Below are 19,778 nucleotides of genomic sequence, written 5' to 3'. Positions count from 1 at the left end.
AATCCACAAATACCCTTAGATCCCATCATGAAATGGACACGACGGAGTGAGTTATTTTGCATTACTGAGTTTTTCGAGGTTTGTTTTGTTTTGCCCCAGCTGGCGTTGTTGTTTGTAAATAGAGACTGCAGTGTATTCTGGGAGGAGAGTGGCAGCCTGTCGAATCTTCACAACGGGACGGGTCAGTGTGTACCCTGGGGTGGTGGGGTGCCTGCTGAGAGGAGGCGTGGGGCGTTTTAGGCTCTCTCTGATAGTGGAGCAGCCAAACAGGCTGCAGACTGGGACTGATACCACAGAGGTACATCTTCGTGAAAGCGTTGCAGCTGCGAGCTGGTTGCTGTTCGGAATCCCTTCATTTGCATATCTGATTAAAACACACAGTTCCCCATTTCTGCTCCCAGTGCCTTGGAGCCTCTGTCTGCGGTGGAGAGAGCGGGGAGCGGCTGGCAACCCTGAGGAGGGACCCGCAGGCCATGGGGGCCAAGAGGAGCATCACAGCCGCGGCGCTGCTGCTGCTGACAGTGCTGGGCACAGCCTTTGCTATTAAAGTACAAACCCCTCAGAAAGTCATCCAAGTAGCACGAGGAACAAATACAACTCTTCAGTGCAAATTGGAAACAACAGCACTCACGAAAGTTGGAGGTATTGTGTCATGGAAGACTGCGGTTGATCAGGCTGATGTGCTCGTGTATTTCTTTGGTCAAGATATCAGTTACGGGGAGCTGTACGCTGGCAGAGTGCATTTTAGCGGCCAGACAGATAACGGTGACCTCTCCATTTCCATTTCTGCTCCCAGCATGAGGCAAGGCAGAGGGATGAGTCCCGGGGGTCCCCTTATCATTCACACTCAGGCTAATCCTCAAACCACCCACTAGTGAAATTGTAATGCAAAGTACCTGGCTAAACAAAGGCTGGACTCTCCCACCCCCTCTCTAAACACTGCACTCTTTGCCCATTATTAGATAAAACCTCCCAGAGGAGGATGCGCCCCTCTGAGATGTACTGTTTAGATTTACTGATTTACAGTTGGTTGTGGTTTTAAAACACGTAATCCCGCAGTAATTGCTTTTCTGAATCAAGAGGTAAATGGATTTGCACTAAGAAAGTTGCCCTGGGACAGGCAAATCTTTAAATTATTACTTTGCTTCCATTAATATAATGGCCGGTACCCTCAAAGATGAAGCGTCTTTTCCAGGCGGCTCATCGCCGGGTTGACTTCCTGGATTAGGGCTGTTAATTGATTCTGCACCTGTGGTTTTCTTTCTTCTGGGGTCATTTTACGTTGAGGTTTCCCTGAGTGCCGTGCTTTAACTGAATTCAATGAATTCTTTACTTTTAAATGCAAAAACGACACTATCCAACTATTTCATTCAAAATCTGGAATATTTGAGATTATTGCTTGAGTCTACCAAAAAAAGTGAAAATCATAAAAGTATCATCTAGCAAACACATTTAGTAATTGCTTGAAATAGTGTGTGTTCTTTGCCCCTTTTCAACTATGTATGTTGAAATATTAACACATGTTTCTTATTTAACTATGCACACGCACGCACACACACACACATATAGACATATTTATATATGTGATATAGGCACCATTAGAAGTTGCTTTTTTATTCTGAACAGCGATGGGTTTAGAATGTTACCACTGCGAAGATCAGTTATGTTTTGTTAAAATCCATTTTGCTAATATTTTCCTGCAAGCTAAAAAGCAATAATTCTTCTTGCTTTCTTTTTTTGAAAGTGTTATCAGTAGCTTCAATAATACATTTTGTCGCTGATGTTGAAAGGGATTCACAGATGTGATTTTATAGCATGATCCCTCACTGTCTGTAAAGAAGCTTCTGCAGTTTGCAAACGTATTCAAAAGGCGAGAACGAAAATTGAAGTAAGAGTAAAAAGAAAGGACAAATAGTGCACTGATGTGGATAATTAATTTAAGAATATAATAGGCAAGTGTTGAGGACCAATTCAGGAAATTTTATTTTACAATGCATGAGAAACGGCTAGCAATGATGCATAGAAATGTCCCTTCACCAACCATGGCGTTTGAAGTCAATGAAGCCTCACTGTGGTACTTTGCACAAGTGTTAGATCCCTTCCGTAAAGGGGAATTTTCTCCAGACTTTTCAAAGTACAGCTTCATTTTTGACCGCTTTAATACCTCTGGGGGCATATGCACCCACTTCAACGCATATGTTGCAGGAACCTGTCCCAGAGAATGTCAACCTTCAGGTGCACCAGTATTGGCATGGAAAGCTACATCAGTGGCCAGAGTTGGCAAATTGTGTACGGGCTGTTTTGGTGTTGCCAGTCTCAAGTGCCAATTTTGAGAGGGCCTTTTCACAAATAAAAGTTTCCATGAGAAGAAAAGAGCGAGCACGAATGACTAAAGACTCGCTGAAGAAATATTGTATGGTTTACTACAATAAGTTCCACTTGTAAAAATGTATTTGGATCTCATATACACTGTACGTACACTGTCTATATACCATGCATCAATGAAGAAAGCAAGCAATAATAAAAGCAAAGCGTTCCATAAACACCGGTAAAACACAGTTTCAGTTGTTTTTTATGGTGCGAAAATGAGTAACCACTGAAAAGCACTGTTTTTTTTGAGGTTTTGAAATCACTGGAAAACACTGAAAAAACACCACCAGATTTCACCAAAAATAGAAACTGAAAACAGGAAAGCCTATCAATAAGACTAGAAGTAGTACAAGAGGGTGACCCAAAGGACTGGACTCAATGGCTAGAGCTACTGGTGAATCTGAGTTTTATTGCAACCTTTCACATAAAGAGTGGCACTGGCCTACTGGGCAAGCTTAGCTACTACAGTACAGACAGACTGGTAGTAGTAGTAGTACTGAGAGTCATCATAGCAGAGGCAGGGATAACAAGATGTTTGAAACCGTACAGATCGAAGGATAATTGTTGGTAAAAAATAGCATTGGGAAATTGAAACAATAGTTGGTGAAAAATAGGGTGCAGTAAAAGTTATGGAATAAGAAATATTATTACAAACAAGAAGACTTACTGGGACCAGCAGAGGAGCCCTCATTGGTGTCCTCCTGGAGGGAGATCATTTAGATGGGCAGCAGGAGGGTCCATTGGGACAGATCAGTTGGAGGACAGGGAAAGAAGCAGGGTGCATGAATTGGAGCTTACTAAACTCAAACTGGGGAGCCAGGGTGCGTTAGAAAATAAGAAATTGAAGTTGGAGAGCAAGAGATTGGCCATGGAAGAGAAAAAGATGCTTTTAGAGCATGAGTGAGTGTTGAGGTAGTTGGATCTGAAAGCGAAGAGTTTAGAGATCAATCCCTCTGGTGGCAGCACACCATCAATTCCTGGGGAAGGGAAGGTATATATTCCCAAGGATATTATTATGAATTTCCTGAAGCATGAGGACATTGGTCAGTGGTTTAAAGCCTATGAAGTAGCAATGAAGTCCCACCGGGTCAATGAGAGAGATTGGGGTGCGGGGTTGTGAAGTCTTCTTAGTGAAGGAAGGGAGACATCACTAGCATTGCCCACTGAGGATCAGATGTCCTATGCCCCCATGAAGGCAGCCTTAGTAGCCAGGTATGGGTTGACTCCAGGGCTGTACAGACAGAAATTCAGGAGCTGTAGGAAGCTGGAGTCCAGTACATGGGTGGAGTATATGTCTTACATTTGCAGAGCATTTGATGGTTGAGTGAAGGGTAGCAAGGTGAATGATTTGCAGGGGCTCTATGATTTGGTTTCATGGGAGCACTTGTCAGATAATCTTTTTCCAGAGCTATGCCAGCACTTGACTGACAATAAACTGACTGACCCCAGGGAGCTCGCTGTGGAGGTGGACCGCTGGATCAGTACCAGGGTCCAAAAGGGTTGTGTGGGAGACTCTGCCAAAGGTGGACAAGGTCCCCATAGAGGAGTGGGAGGGACAAGGGTAAACAAACAGAGTTCCAGAAAGGGCCCAAAAGTAATCCCCAAGGGAACCAAGGTAATGGTTTCCAGCCTCCCACTGAAAAGAAACCCTGGGTTCCGACAGGTAAGACTGTTCAGGGCGGTCCCAAGACCTGTTTTAGTTGTGGTCAGATGGGCCACTTCTGAGGGGATCCTAAGTGTCCCAAACTGGTTACCACCGCACCCACTGGTACACTGCCCCGGCAGATGGCTAGTGTAGCCTTGGGGAGGAGTTGGGTGCCCAAGGTGGGTGGGGTCCCGCAGAGATGTCCCTGGTCTCTTTAGGAGACAGTAAGATGGTCCCAAGAGCACATCTGCCTGATAACACTAAGTAGTACAGGCAGTGGGTGACCATCAATGGCCATAGTGTGCAGGCTCTGAGAGACACCGGAGTCAGTGGGACAGCTGTCAGTTGCGAGCTGGTGTCTGAAGAGCAGGTGGACCCAACGCATTCTACCGTGTAGTTGCTGCTGACAATACAGAGTGCCTCTGTAAAGTAGCACAGGTTCTCTTTGAGTGAGGGGGGTCTCAGGTACCCCTGAAAGTAGCTGTGAGGCCAGCCATGCCTGTTGACTGTCTGCTATGCAATGATTTGGAGAGCTCACCTTGGGCGAAGGTGGAGCGGAGGTCTCATTTGGAGATGTTGGGTTTGCCGGAGTGGGCATGTGTGATCACTCGGTCGATGGCAGCAGGTAAGGGAATTCAAGAGGACCTGGAGCCTGAAAGAGTGGCCCAGGTGCCTGCCAGAAAGAGAGAGGTAGGGGGTGTGATAAACTGGCCCCCAAAGTTCCCACGGTGCAGGAGGAGGCATACCTTGAGGGGGATGCCCTGGAGCCTACAGGGGAACAAGTGGCTGAACTGGTGGACCTGCCTGAGCTGACCCATTGACAGCAGGAAGGAGGCCCCTCCATGGAGGAATTCTGCCAGGAGCAGCAGAAATGCCCTTCTCTTGTGGGTTTGCGGCAACAGGCTGCAAACCCGGCAGCAGGTGATATGTCTGGATCACAATGGAGATACTGGGAGAATGGTCTCCTGTATAGCGAGCCTAAGATTGCTGAGCCTGGGTCAGCCTGTGTGCTGGTGGCACCCCAGTGCCTCAGAGCCTTCCTACTGGGTCAGGCTCATGAGGTGCCTTTGGCAGGACATGTGGGGCAAGACAAGACCTTTGAAAGTCTTGTCACCCACTTTTACTGGCCCCAAATGTGCAAACACTCGGATACTCATTGTAGGTCTTGCCAGACTTGCTAGGCAAGCGGCAAGAGTGGGAGGAACTGTAAGGCTCCTCAACCTTTCCCTGTAGTCAGCACCCCCTGAGAGGGTGGGTATTGACATTCTGGGGCCTCTGGATCCCAAGACAGCCATGGGAAACAGGTTTATCCTGGTTTTGATAGACCATGCCACCCGGTACCCAGAAGCCATCCCTCTCCGGACTGTGACGGCCCCCATGGTTGGTTTTGCGTTGATGGGGATTTTCTCCCATGTGGAGTTCCCCAGAGAGGTGGTGTCCGACCGTGATACCAACTTTATATCAAAGTATATGAAGTCCCTGTGGAAGGAATACGGTGTTACCTATAAGTTCTCCACTCCTTACCACCCCCAAGGTAATGGGCTGGTTGAGAGATTCAACCGGACCCTGAAGGTGAACCCATGAGGCGTAAGTGGGACGTCCTCTTACCACGCCTTTTGTTTGCTTACAGAGAGGTGCCCTAAAAGTCTTTAAGGTTCAGTCCCTTTGAACTGCTGTACGGCCATCCTGTAAGAGGACCTCTGAGTCTGGTGAAAGAAGGCTGGGATAAAGCTCCCAGTAAACCTTCCCAGGATGCATATAGCTACATGCTGGCCTTCAGAAACTAGACTAAACGCTTCAGACAACTGGCTCAGGCGAATCTGGAAGTCAGCCAGGAGGAGATGAAACATTGGTATGATCAGAATGCCACTCTTATCGAGTTTCAGCCTGGACAGAAAGTTTGGGTGTGCGCTCCAGGATAAGGGGACCAGACCATTTGAGGTGGTGGAGAGCAAGAGTAACGTCACCTACTTGGTGGACTTGCAGTCTCCTAGAAACCCTTTGCTGGTCCTGCATGTGAACCATCTAAATCCCCATCTGGAGAGGTCCAAAGTGGGCATGCTCCTAACAACAGATGCTGGGATGGAAGAGGAGACTGAGCCTCTTCCTTACCTCCTGGCTGCAAAGGAGCAAGATGGGTCAGTGGACGGTGTGAATCCCTACCACCCTGAACAGAAGAGTGACTGTCTCCAACTGTTGGGACAGTTTTCTGACCTGTTCTCCCTGACCCCCGGTGTCACTTAGTGGTACGTCCATGATGTGGACACTGGGGACAGTCCTCCGCTAAAACATAAGATTTACTGAGTGACTGACAGGGTCAGAACTTGCATCAAGGAGGAGGTCTCCAAGATGTTAACACTAGGGGTGATTGAGCACTCAGACAGCCCTTGGGCCAGCCCAGTGGTCTTGGTTCTGAAGGCTACTGCACCCGGTGCCACACCAGAACTTCGGTTCTATGTGGACTACCGAGGGCTCAATTCAGTCACCAGGACTGACGCGCACCCCATCCCCAGAGCTGATGAGCTCATAGATCGGTTGGGGGCTGCCCGGTACCTCAGTACGTTTGACTTAACGTCTGGGTACTGGCAGATCGCCTTAACTGATGGGGCAAGAGAGAGATCAGCATTCTCCACACCAGATCGGCACTACCAATTCTGGGTGATGCCCTTTGGGATGAATAATGCCCCTGCCACCTTTCAGAGGTTGGTCAACCAGGTGTTGGTTGGGCTGGAGGATTTCAGTGCCACCTACCTGGACGACATTGCAGTGTTCAGTGCCACTTGGGAGGAACATCTGGGAAGTGTTGAAGGTGATGTACTTGGGACACCAGGTAGGGTGCAGCCAGGTGGCGCCCATAAAGATTTGTCAAGGGTTATGGCTCCATTGTTGCGCCCTTGACAGAGCTGACTTCCAGGAAGCAGCCCAGGAAGGTGAACTGGACTGGCGCCTGCCAGAAGGCTTTTGATGCCCTGCAATCTGCCCTGTGCACCATGCCCATGCTTCAGGCACCCAACTTCTCAAGGGAATTCACTGTGCAGACAGATTCTTCAGAGCATGGTGTGGAAGCGGTGCTCTCACAGCTAAATGAGAAGGGCCTAGACCAACCTGTAGCCTTCATTAGTAGGAGGTTACTTCCCCGGGAACAGAGGTGGAGTGAGATTGAGCGTGAGGCATTTGCTGTGATCTGGGCGCTGAAGAAGCTGAGGCCATACTTGTTTGGGACTCACTTCCGGGTTCAGACTGACCACAGGCTCCTCAGATGGTTGATGCAGATGAGGGGTGAGAATTCAAAACTGTTGAGGTGGTCCATTTCCCTACAAGGGATGGACTTTATGGTGGAACATTGCCCTGGTACAGAACACGCCATTGCGGATGGTCTGTCCAGATTTTTCCTCCTTAGTAAAGAGAACTCCCAAGAGGGTGGTTAGTTATCCCCACAATTCAGCCAGAGGGGACACGTTTTAGACCTGGCACTATTGGCGTGGGTCTCCCTTTCATTTTTGCTTTTGCCTCCTATGTTTTTGCTGTGTGATGGACTCCGTTTTGCTGGTCTAGATGCTTTGCACTCTTTGCCACTGCTGTTCAGTGACAAAGTGCAAGTACTCCCTTTGTAAAGTATTGTTATGGATTACTGATTCCATGATTGGCTTATTTGATCTACCTGTCAGACCCTAGTGCAGTGCACCATGTGTGCCAAGGGCCTGTAAATCAAATACTGCTGGTGGGCTTGCAGCACTGATTGTGCCATACACAGTAGCAGCTTGTAAAATGTGACTCAGGCCTACCATTGCAGAGCCTGTGTGCGGTCTGGGACTGCCATGTTGACTTGGCAAGTGCACACACTTGCCAGTCCCTAAACCTTCTCTTTTCTACATAACAGTCACCCCTAAGGTAGGCCTAAGGTACCCCTCTGGGCAGGGTGCATATATGTGAAAGGTAGGACATGCACTGATTGATGTGTGTGACATGTCCTGATAGTGAAATACTGCCAATTTCGTTTTTCACTATTGCAAGGCTATCTGTTCCCATAGTCCAGAACGGGGAGTTTGTTTATAACATCTTATAAACATAAGTGAACCTGGGAACAAGATGGGAAATAAAGTTTAGTATGCATGACCTCAGAATGTTAAGATGCATCTTTTAGTGAGGGTGATTTTTACATTCTGTGTTTGAAAATATCACTTTTAGAAAGTAGGTATTTTCTTGCCTAACCATCCAGTGTGTCTCTGCTAGGTTTGTGTATTGCATGTCTGGCTTTCGAATGACAGGGGCTGGAGAAGGGCAGCGGCTCCAGAAGTCTGATGAGTCAGGGCTGGGCTGAATAGGCCTGGTCTGCATTTGGAGTGGTGGGAGCAGAAGCACCTTCACCTAAATTGGGCTAAGCCTGCCTTCCACAATGATGGATCCGCCCCCCTGTGGTGTGTTTGGAGCCAGGGCTCACACTGACAAACGAGGTTGTTGTGCACTTGCAAAGTGAGCTTGCCTCATGTTTTGAAGTCTCAGGGACACAAAGACTTCATCCCTTCTGTCTCTCTGCAACTGGAACCGCTGTTTCAGCTGCTAAAGAAGGAAATTAGAACCCCGACGCTGGCGGGCGAAGCAGTAACCTGCACCGAATCTGTGGGCACCGCTCGTGAAGAACACAACGCACTACCCCGACTTGCACCGTAGGCCCGACACCTGCTGACGCCCTGTCGCATTGACTCCGAAGCTTCTGCCTGCACCGGAGCCGAGGACACCGCTCATGACGTCCACGACGCACCATCCCGACTCGCACTACAGCCCCGACTTCAGCAACGCTGGTGCTTCATCAACACGGAGCTGATCCTCGACGTGGGTGACTCCGAAATCCATCAACATCATACCTTCGTAAGGAACCAACGCCTCGCCGCCATTCATGACGTCACCTCCCCGACAAAGTAAGGAACCGACGTCTCACCTCCTGTGTGCTGCAGTAAGGAACCAAGGCATCACCTCCCCTGGCGTCGTAAGGAACCGATGCCGCAGACGCCAACGAAGCCTCACCTCCTGATGCTGTGCACCATCTTTGCTTTCATCAATTCCAAAGCATGTTCTTTGCGGGTCTCCTCGACTCCGGTCACAACGCCGTGCACCTTGCGGTCGGCGCCGTACTTACTTTGGGATTGTTCATCTGTCACTAAGTCGTTATAACTCCAGGTGGAGTTATTTGTTGCTACAAGCTTTATTTGAGTGAATAACCTATTTTTAAGGATATCTTGATAACTGTATTGTGGATTTTTAAAGATAACTTAGTTTTCTAAACTGGTGTGGTGTCCATTTGTAGTGTTTTCACTGTATTACTATATGTGTTCACAAATGCTTTATATACTGCCTCTGAGATAAGCCTGTCTGTTCGTGCCAAGCTACAAAGGGGGTGAGCAGGGGTTATTTTAGCCTTTAGGAGTGTATCCCCCTACCATGACTAGAAGCAAGGGCCCCTATCTGGACCTACCTCTGCTAACAAACTAAAGCTGTCTTCTTTTCATGTCATTTCAGGGAGACTTTCAAGGTCGTTCTGATGTCCAAATCTTAGGATCGGAAAAATGTGTAAAGCTGCCAATTCTACTATGAAGAAGGTGGAAATCTACTTGAGTCAATGACATGGAATTCTTAAAAGGTCTGTGGGTTTAATTGGTCTTCACGCTTTAGTCTTTAGAGCAGATACCCTTTGGTCTTTGAGAGGTTTAGACTTCTCTGCTCATATTTCCATTGTAAAGCTTTATTCTGTGCTTTGCCTTATTTGGAGAACTTTTACTGAAATCTCCACTATGCTGACACCTTCCGGCTATCCCTGTTTTAGTTAGGTTTGCCTAGTCTTCAACTTTAGCTCAGAATTAGTTTAGGTGACTTCAGGTTTATTCATGTATAAATGGGAGGATTGAAACCTGTACACCGATTATCAAATTCTATTTCATATCTTCTGTATTGCCATAACTGAATTTCTGGGATGATTTTTGTTACTAAGGCTTAATTTCATTCAGCGTTCTGGCATACCTGTGGTGATTTTATATTTTTACACCATGTTTTTGTGATTTATATATGTTAGTTTGGATCATAATTTTTAATAAATTACTTAAATTTACTTATCGATTCTGGGTCCTTGATGTGTGGCCAAATTGGTTACAATGTAATTTGAATTGTTCGATTGATATTAACTCCCCTTTACCTCTCAGGCAACTAACAAAGGACCCTCAAAGGATACATGGTTAGCGTGCCCAGTGCTGCATCAGATGGTAGCAGAGGATGGTTAGGTACTGAAGAAGTGGGGTTTAGAGTGTTCAATTTTAGATTAGTCCAGACCCCGCCCCAGTCCCTAGAGCCCATTATTCGGGTTAGAGGATTAGCAGAAATCCAGCGGTTTGGGAGAGAGTTGTACCGGTGGAGGAGTGAGTATTTATAGGGTTCTGTCTTGCGGAAGCTTATGCTTAGCATGCAGGCTGTTGTGGAAATTGTGTGTCGTCATGCAGAGGTGTTTTAATTTTGTGTGAGTGTGGCGCTCAATGCAAAGAAGTTGAAGTTGTTATCTGGTCCGATGTGACTTAAGATCTTGGGATGATATTAAAAAGTGTAGAAGACACTAAATTGTAATTGTCTGCTAAGTTTTGTGGTGCTTGTTATGAGACATCATTGATGGCACATTTGGGATAGGGACATTTATCTTTGTGTGAGACTAAGTTGTGGTTGGCATAGTGGATCACTTGCACAGGGAGAAGCTGCACCTATCCGAGTTATTCCCTGCTAGTCAAGGTTTCACTCAAATGTGTACTTGAGTAGGTCATTAGTGTTGGTCCGTGCAGTTTCTTGTGTGATTGAACACTATTGATTTCCTTTTTGGAGTCGACAAAGTGAGTTGCTTTACATTTTTGGTTTGGTGCTCAGTATTGAGAGGAGAACATTTGTAAAAATAAAAAGGGGGTGAACTGCTGTGAGGAGTGAGACACAGTGTGCAGTGCTGAGATTGGTCAGCTGGTGTGCAGCTGCACTGTTATTGGCTGACTACATCATAGGGTGCCACACTGTTATTGGTTGTGTACGACAGACAGTAATAGTGAAGTAATTTTCTGGTCCGAAAGAAAATTCTATTATAGTTGTAAGTAATACAGGATCTGATTAGGGTAGATTGTCAATACCTATGAGAGAGGGAGAAGAGGCACCACTTGAAGATTTCCCAGGTTATTATATGACAATAAATGTAGAAGTTCATACATGCATTTGACTTAATCAATGCCACAACATCACAAAGAAAGAAGATGAACTGGCATTTTCATGCTGTGGCACATTTAATTTGAGAAAAATTAAAAACCTGAGGCGGATAATATATGAGGTGGAACTGCCTCCTAGAGCCGCACATCTTGAAGAGCTAAATGCTTGGGAACATGCAGCTCATGCCCAGCCCAGGAAAAAGAAAAGTATCAAGGAAGAGTCTGAAAGGCAGTGCGTACTTACACAGATGCTAGGTGGGATGCAGAACAAAGGAAATGGAGAATTGATATGAAAGAGGGGGTCAAATTATATCCTGCATTAACAAGTGAAGAATCTAAGAATGGGAAGGTGAAGAGAAGGAAAGAGAAAGCCAAAAGAACCAGACTACATGAGTGAGGTCAGTAATAGTGATTTTAGTGATAGTCTCCTGGATGCATTGCTCTCATAACGCCCAACTCCGTATAATAGGACCTGATTGAGGGGAGGATGTGGTGCCAGTGCTAGTGGGAATTTTGGAGTGTAATGTAATGTAATATTATTTTGTGAAGCACGCAATTACCCTACGGTGTCTTAGCACTTGCGTTCATCCCAAGGGCCATCAAAGTCTCAGAAGGTCAATAAGATTAACTGTGTGACTCAACAAAAAGCCAAGTCTTTGGCTGCTTCTAAATTCAGCAGATTGGATTGGGAGCACAAAGTAAGAGGCAGAGAGTTCCAAAGTCTACTAGCACAGAAGTAGAAACTCCCGCCACCTCATCTTGCTAGGTTTATTCTGGGGACTTTTACCATTCTAGCTGAGTTAGATCTGAGCACCCAGCTAGGAAAATACCAGGAGAAAGTTTTCTCAAAATATTCTGACCCAGTCCAGTGAAGAGCTTTATAGAACAGACATAATCCTTTGAAATTGAGCCTATTCCTAACTGGAAGACAGTGTAGACACTGCAAATAGTGAGAAATGGGAGCAAACTTAGGAATTATCAGAATCAGTCTGGCTGCTGCATTTTATGGCCACCACAACAGTGAATGCAAATTCTAACTTGAAAGTAGTTACCCCAGTGAATGTGAGCTACAACCCAATGAAAGAAAGTGTAGGGATCTGTGGAGCTGCTACCTCCACAGTTCTTAATGCCCCTGATCCACTTACCGTCCCAGTTACAATTGGTCTTGTGGTCCCTATATATAAGCCTGGTTTGACATGTAACAGAATACATAATTTAACTGCCCCTACTGGAGTAAGTGCTCCAGGTAATCCTCCTACAAGATTTTGTACAAGGGGATTTGCTCCTCTGACTCCATCAAACGCAAGACCTCCATGTGTTGTGAGAGCAAATTCGACTACACAACCAATGATATTTGGCCCCATAGAGTAATTCCAGCGATGGACAAATATATGGATGCCTGTTTGGGAGCCATCTCTAAATGGCAACCGTATCACCTCTAAAGAAGGAGCTGTGCCTAACACCCCTGTAGTGGAACATAGTCTTACTGCTCAGGACATAGATGAATGGATGGTGGTTCTCAATTCTCCCCAGTTGACAGCGAAAGCTCAGAGTTGAGTCAAGCAATGATTCAGTCACCAGTTAGTGGCTAAATTAAAGCTAGAATTAGTGGAGATGATTAGTGGAAATATTAAATTGGCTTGATTAACTTCTTACAAAGAAAATGAACTTGTGTTTATGTGTAAGGATGTTACTAGATGTGCAGTGTCAGGAATCAACAAGCTATTGGCGTTACTGGATTTCCCAATTGTGTCATTTGTGTTTCTGCATTGTTTAAACATATGAATCATGTTTGTCTCCCTCACGCTCCTGAACAAGGTTTTTAAATCAGCATTTCTGTTTTGTCTTGCATGCGCTGAGCAGACACGTGCAGTAGGGACGCTCTCACTGGTTACTAGGCAACTAGCCGAAGAAGCGTGTCTTTAATTGTTTGGAACCCGCGCTCGGTAAATGCCCTACCGCGGCTATAAATAACCGTTTTGCTTGACTTCGTTGATCTAACCCCCACAGAGGATGCGTCATCACCGTGTGGTAAATATTTAAATTACCTGTACTATTTTTATGCGGTAAAGTCTAGTAAGAATAACTCAGTCAAAATAAGAGGCAGAATCCGTGGTATTAGAGGTTCTGAAAAGGGCTTTATTCCTTACAAAGGAATCATAGTTCGAACTAGGCAATCTTATTCCATCACCACGAAGGTTCAGGAAGGGATAGGCAATACATTATTGACAAGTAACAATATATATATGAAAAGCATTGCATTAAGACAGATGCAGGAGGCGTAACAGCTGATAATACAGATAAGAATACACATACGTAATGAAAATGGGCGTAATAACAGGCGTATACTAGAAACGTCATTTAAAATGATGTCACAAGTGGGTGGATCCATAAGAGAATCCTGCAGTGTCAGCAGAAATGTTTGGCAGAGATGCGCGCGCAGCCGCATGACGTGTGATTGACGTGCAACTAGAGGGTGAAGGGGAATTGACATTTAGCTCTACATGTGGAGACAAAAGTCTGGGGGGTCAGGTCAACCTAATCCCAAATCGTATCTAATATCTTTGTTTAAAGAACTGTTTTATCCAAAAGGAAAGGTCTCTCGGACAGAATCTATTCTATACTGACTGTTAGTGCATGTACAAGCGTCTATGTGTCTACATGAGATGCGAGGGGGCAGGAATCTTCCTTGGTAACAGGGGCTATGAATTACTTGCATAAAGACAGCGAGGCCAAGCTCTTTGCTCGGTAGCTGGAAGGATGTTTACTTAAACTACTAGACAGGAATGCATTGGATGAGGAGCGGAGCAGATAACTTGAAGGCTGAATACAGTTTTTGGCAGGCAACAGGCCGCGTCAGGCACCGTTAGCCGCGCAGGGAGTAGGACAAAGTTCATGGATACAGATGCAGGTCCAAGCTGAAGCATTTTAGAGGCAGAAGTAGGAAAAGGCTTGATGGCAGAATTCAGGGCCTGCTCGCCTGAACTGTAAAACGTGAAAAGTGAACCATATAAAGTCGATGGCAAATCATATTTAGGAATGGAATATTCGACCCATTCATGGCGGAGCAGAAAGAAAACATGTTGACGTTGGACGCACATGTATTTGCGTCTTCATAGCTGGAACCGGAGGGAACATACATGTACTTGTAGCATGTACATGGAGCCGTTGGGGTCTAAGATAGGGGACACAATTGACCATAAAAATTCATATTTCCTCATTCCCTCCTTGTCCCCTACGGACCCTTATGAAATATCCATCTTCATCAATCCATCAATCTGTTCATATAGCATCATTTGTTCTTCTTTCTTCTTCCGGGATCTTGAATGAAAATTCGAAGGCGAGATACACGATGTGGCACACAGACCACAAATCGCTGGCCCACATTGTAGACACAAGCAGCAACTGAATAGAATGAGAAAGCCAATACCTAGGAAGGATAGGATCCTCCATCCCCAGGCTGACAACACGCTCCAGAACCAACCGGACCAAGTCCAGGTGCCTGGATTCTGGTGTATCTGGCTTACGATCTTATGAAGTCGAGTTATGGCTTTATATACTGACGGCGCGTTTTCTGGTATGAAAACACAGCAACTTGATCCGATGACCCTACAAGCTCCGCCCCTATCGGCCAGGATGACGTCAAGAACAAGACGATTTTGAAGAACAACAATCCGCATCGCAGACTGCTCCTCTGTTAAGTTACCTAAGGCGGAAGTAGTTTCATTCACTACTGCTTCAAGGGTTCTAGTTAATCTACGTATCAACTTACTATTAGTGACTGTACCTATGTAGGGAAAGAAACCTTTATTGAAATCTGTGTATTGCTCCCATGCTGTTTCGGTGTAGTCGACAATCGGGAGATCTCTCTGCTGTCTATTGTGTACTAAATGGGTATTCCTATGGTAATCAGGCGGGGCTAGGAAAACAGGTGGCAGAAGGAATGCAATGTAACAGGTACCATCCCAATCTAGGGGTAGGCGTATGTATGCGGTGTGACCACAGATGAAGTAGGAGTGACGAGAAGCTCTAAACGTAGATTTGCCTTTATCACTGAATTCTATTACAGTGGTACATTTACTATGGCCCATGTGAATTGAACCATTCTTTCTTACACATAATTCGCCTCTAACTGGAAATACCGACATAGCGGGCAGGATTGGTGTAGCTTCAGATTCAACATTCAGGATCATGAGATTAAGTGTAAAGTTACCTAATCCATATACTTCATTTTCTAGATCAGTTCCTGTTCTTTTGGGAAGTCCCTCCTTGTTAGGGTAGCAGACTTTAAGTAAAACTAGGTTCAGGTTTCCCCAAACCCAGTTGTCTTGATAAACTACTGAATTTGAATCTAGGGAATTAATCAAACTAAACCATGCTCCACAGGAGCCATTGTGCGTGAATGGATACGGAAAGAGAGGCAGAACTCCCTTGTATTTCTGATAGGGAGGGAGTCGGCCACATATCCAACAATTTGTAGCATTGCTGGTCTGATGAGAATGATGTAACATACTAATGAATGTGTTGTTGCGCAGCGCAAATCTATAGGACAACTCATGCGGGGGTAATTCGCTAAAAGAATGTTCGGCAGTAACATTGAAAGCACGCTTGGAAATAGGGTAATACATGTGTAATAATATACTGGCAATGATAATCAGAAGACTTAGAAAAAACATAATTAACAATGTCACTATGCAGTGACTACGAAGTGATTTACAGTACACATATTTTTTGAGCTGTTTCTGTCTATTTCTCTCTCTATTTCGGTCTAGAGGATACATGTCAGAGACAAATTCAACCGATTCACCTTGGAGAGGACTTAAACAATCAAATTGTCTGACTTGCTAGACCTTAGTTTCAGTTTATAGTTTTCCTTTTCTGTCTTGTCAACCAGGGGGAGTTTTGAGTCAGTCTGTGAGGGAATGCAGGGCTGATAATTCAAGTCGGATGATAGTCCATGAAATTTTTTGATATGACTCGAGTGCAACCACCCTTTACGTCCCTCAATCTTCACAGCTGTCCTTGTGGTCAATAAGACGAGTTTAGGCGACTGCCAGCGAGGCTCCAGCGGGTTCCTTCTGTCGAAGTTCCTTATCAGTACCAGATCTCCCGGAACCACGTCATGGGGCTTCACCTCAGTGTTATCGGGAAAAGCTGCAGCTACCTGTGAACGACAAGATTGTAGTGCAGACATCAAGGAAGCCAGGTAATCTGTCAGCATATTACAATCAACATCAGTTATTTTACGGGGTATAGGTGTCCCCCACATATTTGGTGGTCTACCGAAGATCACCTCATACGGGGATAGCCCTGTTCGAGAGTGTGCTACCATTCTCATGTAAAAGAGCGCAACTGGTAAAGCTACTATCCAGTCGACACCTTTTTCTCTACATACTTTGGACAGTCTAATTTTCAAAGTTTGATTATGCCGCTCCACGAGACCTGCTGCCTCGGGATGTCGGACACAGTGGAATTTCCATTGATAGCCTAACAAAAGTGAAACATGTTTCATTAGCTCAGATGAGAACGGTTGGCCATTATCTGAGTACACGACACGGGGCAAACCATACCGTGGGAAGAATTCTCGAACTAACTGTTTGGCAGTAGTCGGGGCAGTGTAATCTGAGACGGGATACGCCTCTGTCCACCGGGAAAGAGCGCATACAACTACGAGGACATATTTGAATCCTCGACATCGTTCCATCTGGATATAATCCATCTGGAGGACTTCAAAAGGGTGATCGGGGGGTTGAAATCCACCCTGTTCTACAGGTACGCCTTTTCCTGGATTGAACTGACAGCAAATCATACAGGTACGTACTTTCTGTTTAGCTGCTGCTCGCAAGTGTTTATTGAACCAAATGTGTTGAATACTGTCTAGCATAGCTTTCTCTCCTAGGTGCGCTGGACTATGTATTGTGTTAATGATGACTTGAACCATTGAGTCGGGGAGAAACCATATAGATTTTCCCTTTGTCATCCATCCTTGATCCGTTTGGATCCCTCCTAATTCAGTCCATCTCTTTATTTCTTCTGGTGTAGCATGTGTCTGTAGGTCAATTACATCAAGGGCGGGATCCTTAACTGTCATGCAGTGTGTTGGTGTCGGAACTATTGTCTTTGTCGTGTCAGTTGTATGAGTCTGATTCTGAGCAGTCTGTTTAGCTGTTCTGTCAGCTAGGTCGTTACCCTGAGAAATAATGTCAGTCACTTTTGTATGGGCTTTACACTTCATAATCGATATTGCAGTCGGCAGATGTATTGCATCTAACAGAGCTTGAATAAGGGGACCGTGCTGGATGTGGGCACCGTGAGAAGTTAAATAACCTCTCTCTCGCCAAAGCACGCCGAAGTCATGGACGACTCCGAATGCATAACGTGAATCTGTGTATATGTTGACTTTCTTATTTTTGGCTTGAATACAGGCTTGTGTCAGAGCGATGAGCTCTGCTGCTTGAGCTGACAAGGTGTCTATACAATTTGTTTCAATAACTTCAGTGTTTGTTGTGACTGCATAAGCGGCCACTAACTCTCCTGTACTTGTTCTCATGCATGAACCATCTACATACAATGTCAGGTCTGGATCTGATAATGGAATATCTGTCAAGTCTTGTCTGGGTTTCGTCGTAATAGTAATGACTTCAATACAATCATGTGCCAATGGGTCTGTTCCACTTACTGGCAAAAGTGTGGCAGGATTTAATGTACTACAACGTCTGATTTCTATGTGTGGCTGGAACAATGTTAATTCATAACCCGTCAGTCTTGCTATGGTCAAGTGTTGTGTTTGGGTCCGGTTCAAGAGAACCTCTACTGCATGTGGTACTTGTACTGTCAATTGATGTCCTAACACTATGGCATCGCTTTGTCGGATTGCTAAAGCTGTTGCTGCGACTGATTTCAGGCACGCAGGAAGAGCCTGAGCTACGGGATCTAATGTACTGGAAAAATAAGCACATGGCTTATGTGATCCTGCTTGTTCCTGCGTGAGTACTGACAAAGCAGTACCTTCACGTTCTGTAACAAAAAGTGTAAAACGTTTGTTGTAACATGGTGTTGCTAAAACAGGTGCTTGACATAAAGCTTTCTTTAAGCTTTCAAAAGCTTGCGTATGTTCCTGAGTCCAAGGGAGGACAGTTGATGTCGCTGCCTCCTGTGTTGTCAACTGAATGAGTGGTTTTGCTAGAAATGCATATTGAGGGATCCACTGCCTACAGTACGAAGTGAGGCCTATGAATGCCCGTACCTCCTTTTGTGTCTTGGGTGTCGGCATGTGAACAATTAACTGGATACGGTCGGGTGTAAGCTGTCTTCCCCCCTTGGACAGCAAGTGCCCAAGGTACACAACTTGCTGGACACAGAATTGCAGCTTTGAAGGGGACACCTTGTGCCCCTTGTCGGCTAGGAAATGTAAAACCGTCAGTGATGCTTTTTCACATTCAGGTTCGCTTCGGGCGGTGATCAGCAGATCATCGACGTATTGAAGCAAGGCAGTGTTAGCTGGCATGTGGATACTGTCAAGTTCTCTTTTCAGTGCTTGGCTATAGATGCTGGGGCTTTCTGTGAATCCTTGAGGTGCGCGTGCGAATTTAAAACTTCGTCCATTTAAACTGAATCCGAACAAATATTGGCTTTCCGGATCAATTGGGACGCTAAAGAAAGCGTTCTTGAGATCAATTACAGTAAAGAACGTTGCTTCTGAATCTATGGCTGTTAGCAATGAAGAGATATCTGGGACCACGGGGTATTGTGGTACAATGCATTTATTTAATTCTCGCAGATCAATAACCAATCGATATACTGGTGGTGCTTTTGGATCAGTTCGTTTAAGAATCGGAATTATCGGGGAATTACATATATTGGAGTCCGTTTCTGCAACCACTCCTTGTGCAATGAGCTCGTCAATGATTTGCAGTAAAGCCACAACAGCATCTGGCGGTAACTTGTATTGTCGTATTCGTGGTAATACTACTCCTGTTTTGAGTGTGACTCGATATGGTGTAATGTGCATACAACCTACATCAGTGGGGCCTTGTGCCCATAAATGTGCAGGTAGATTCTGTAACCGATGATCCATGTCTCTAGACACATAGTGACCTTTAAAGTCACGCAAAAATAGTCGTACTCCTTCCGGAGAACAACATATTACAGCTCCTAGAGCTTTCAATGTTTTTATACCTAACAAGTTTTCTGGGCATGATTTTGTGAGCAATAGATCTGTAGTCCGTGTTAATGGACCGACCGATAATGCAAGCGGTTGCGATACTTCATTAATAGTGGGCTTTCCTGAAAAACCAAGGGAAATATTTTGTGAGCCTGAGAGGGGTACCCCTGGGACTTCGCTGTGACGGATAGTGGTTCTGCTTGCCCCTGTATCGAGTAGAAACTTTCTGTCTTTCCCTAATACTTGACTCTGTACGTAAGGACCTTCTTGATCTACGGGAACCTCAATAAGGGTGGGCCAACTTCCCTCTCTAGGCTATTTCATGTGTAGCGCTGATACTCTGGATAGTCATTTTGTGCATACTGGTACATCTGTT

This window comes from Triturus cristatus, chromosome 5_2 (assembly GCF_964204655.1).
Source record: "Triturus cristatus chromosome 5_2, aTriCri1.1, whole genome shotgun sequence".
Taxonomy (NCBI): Eukaryota; Metazoa; Chordata; class Amphibia; order Caudata; family Salamandridae; genus Triturus; species Triturus cristatus.
This window is presented reverse-complemented; position numbering follows the sequence as displayed.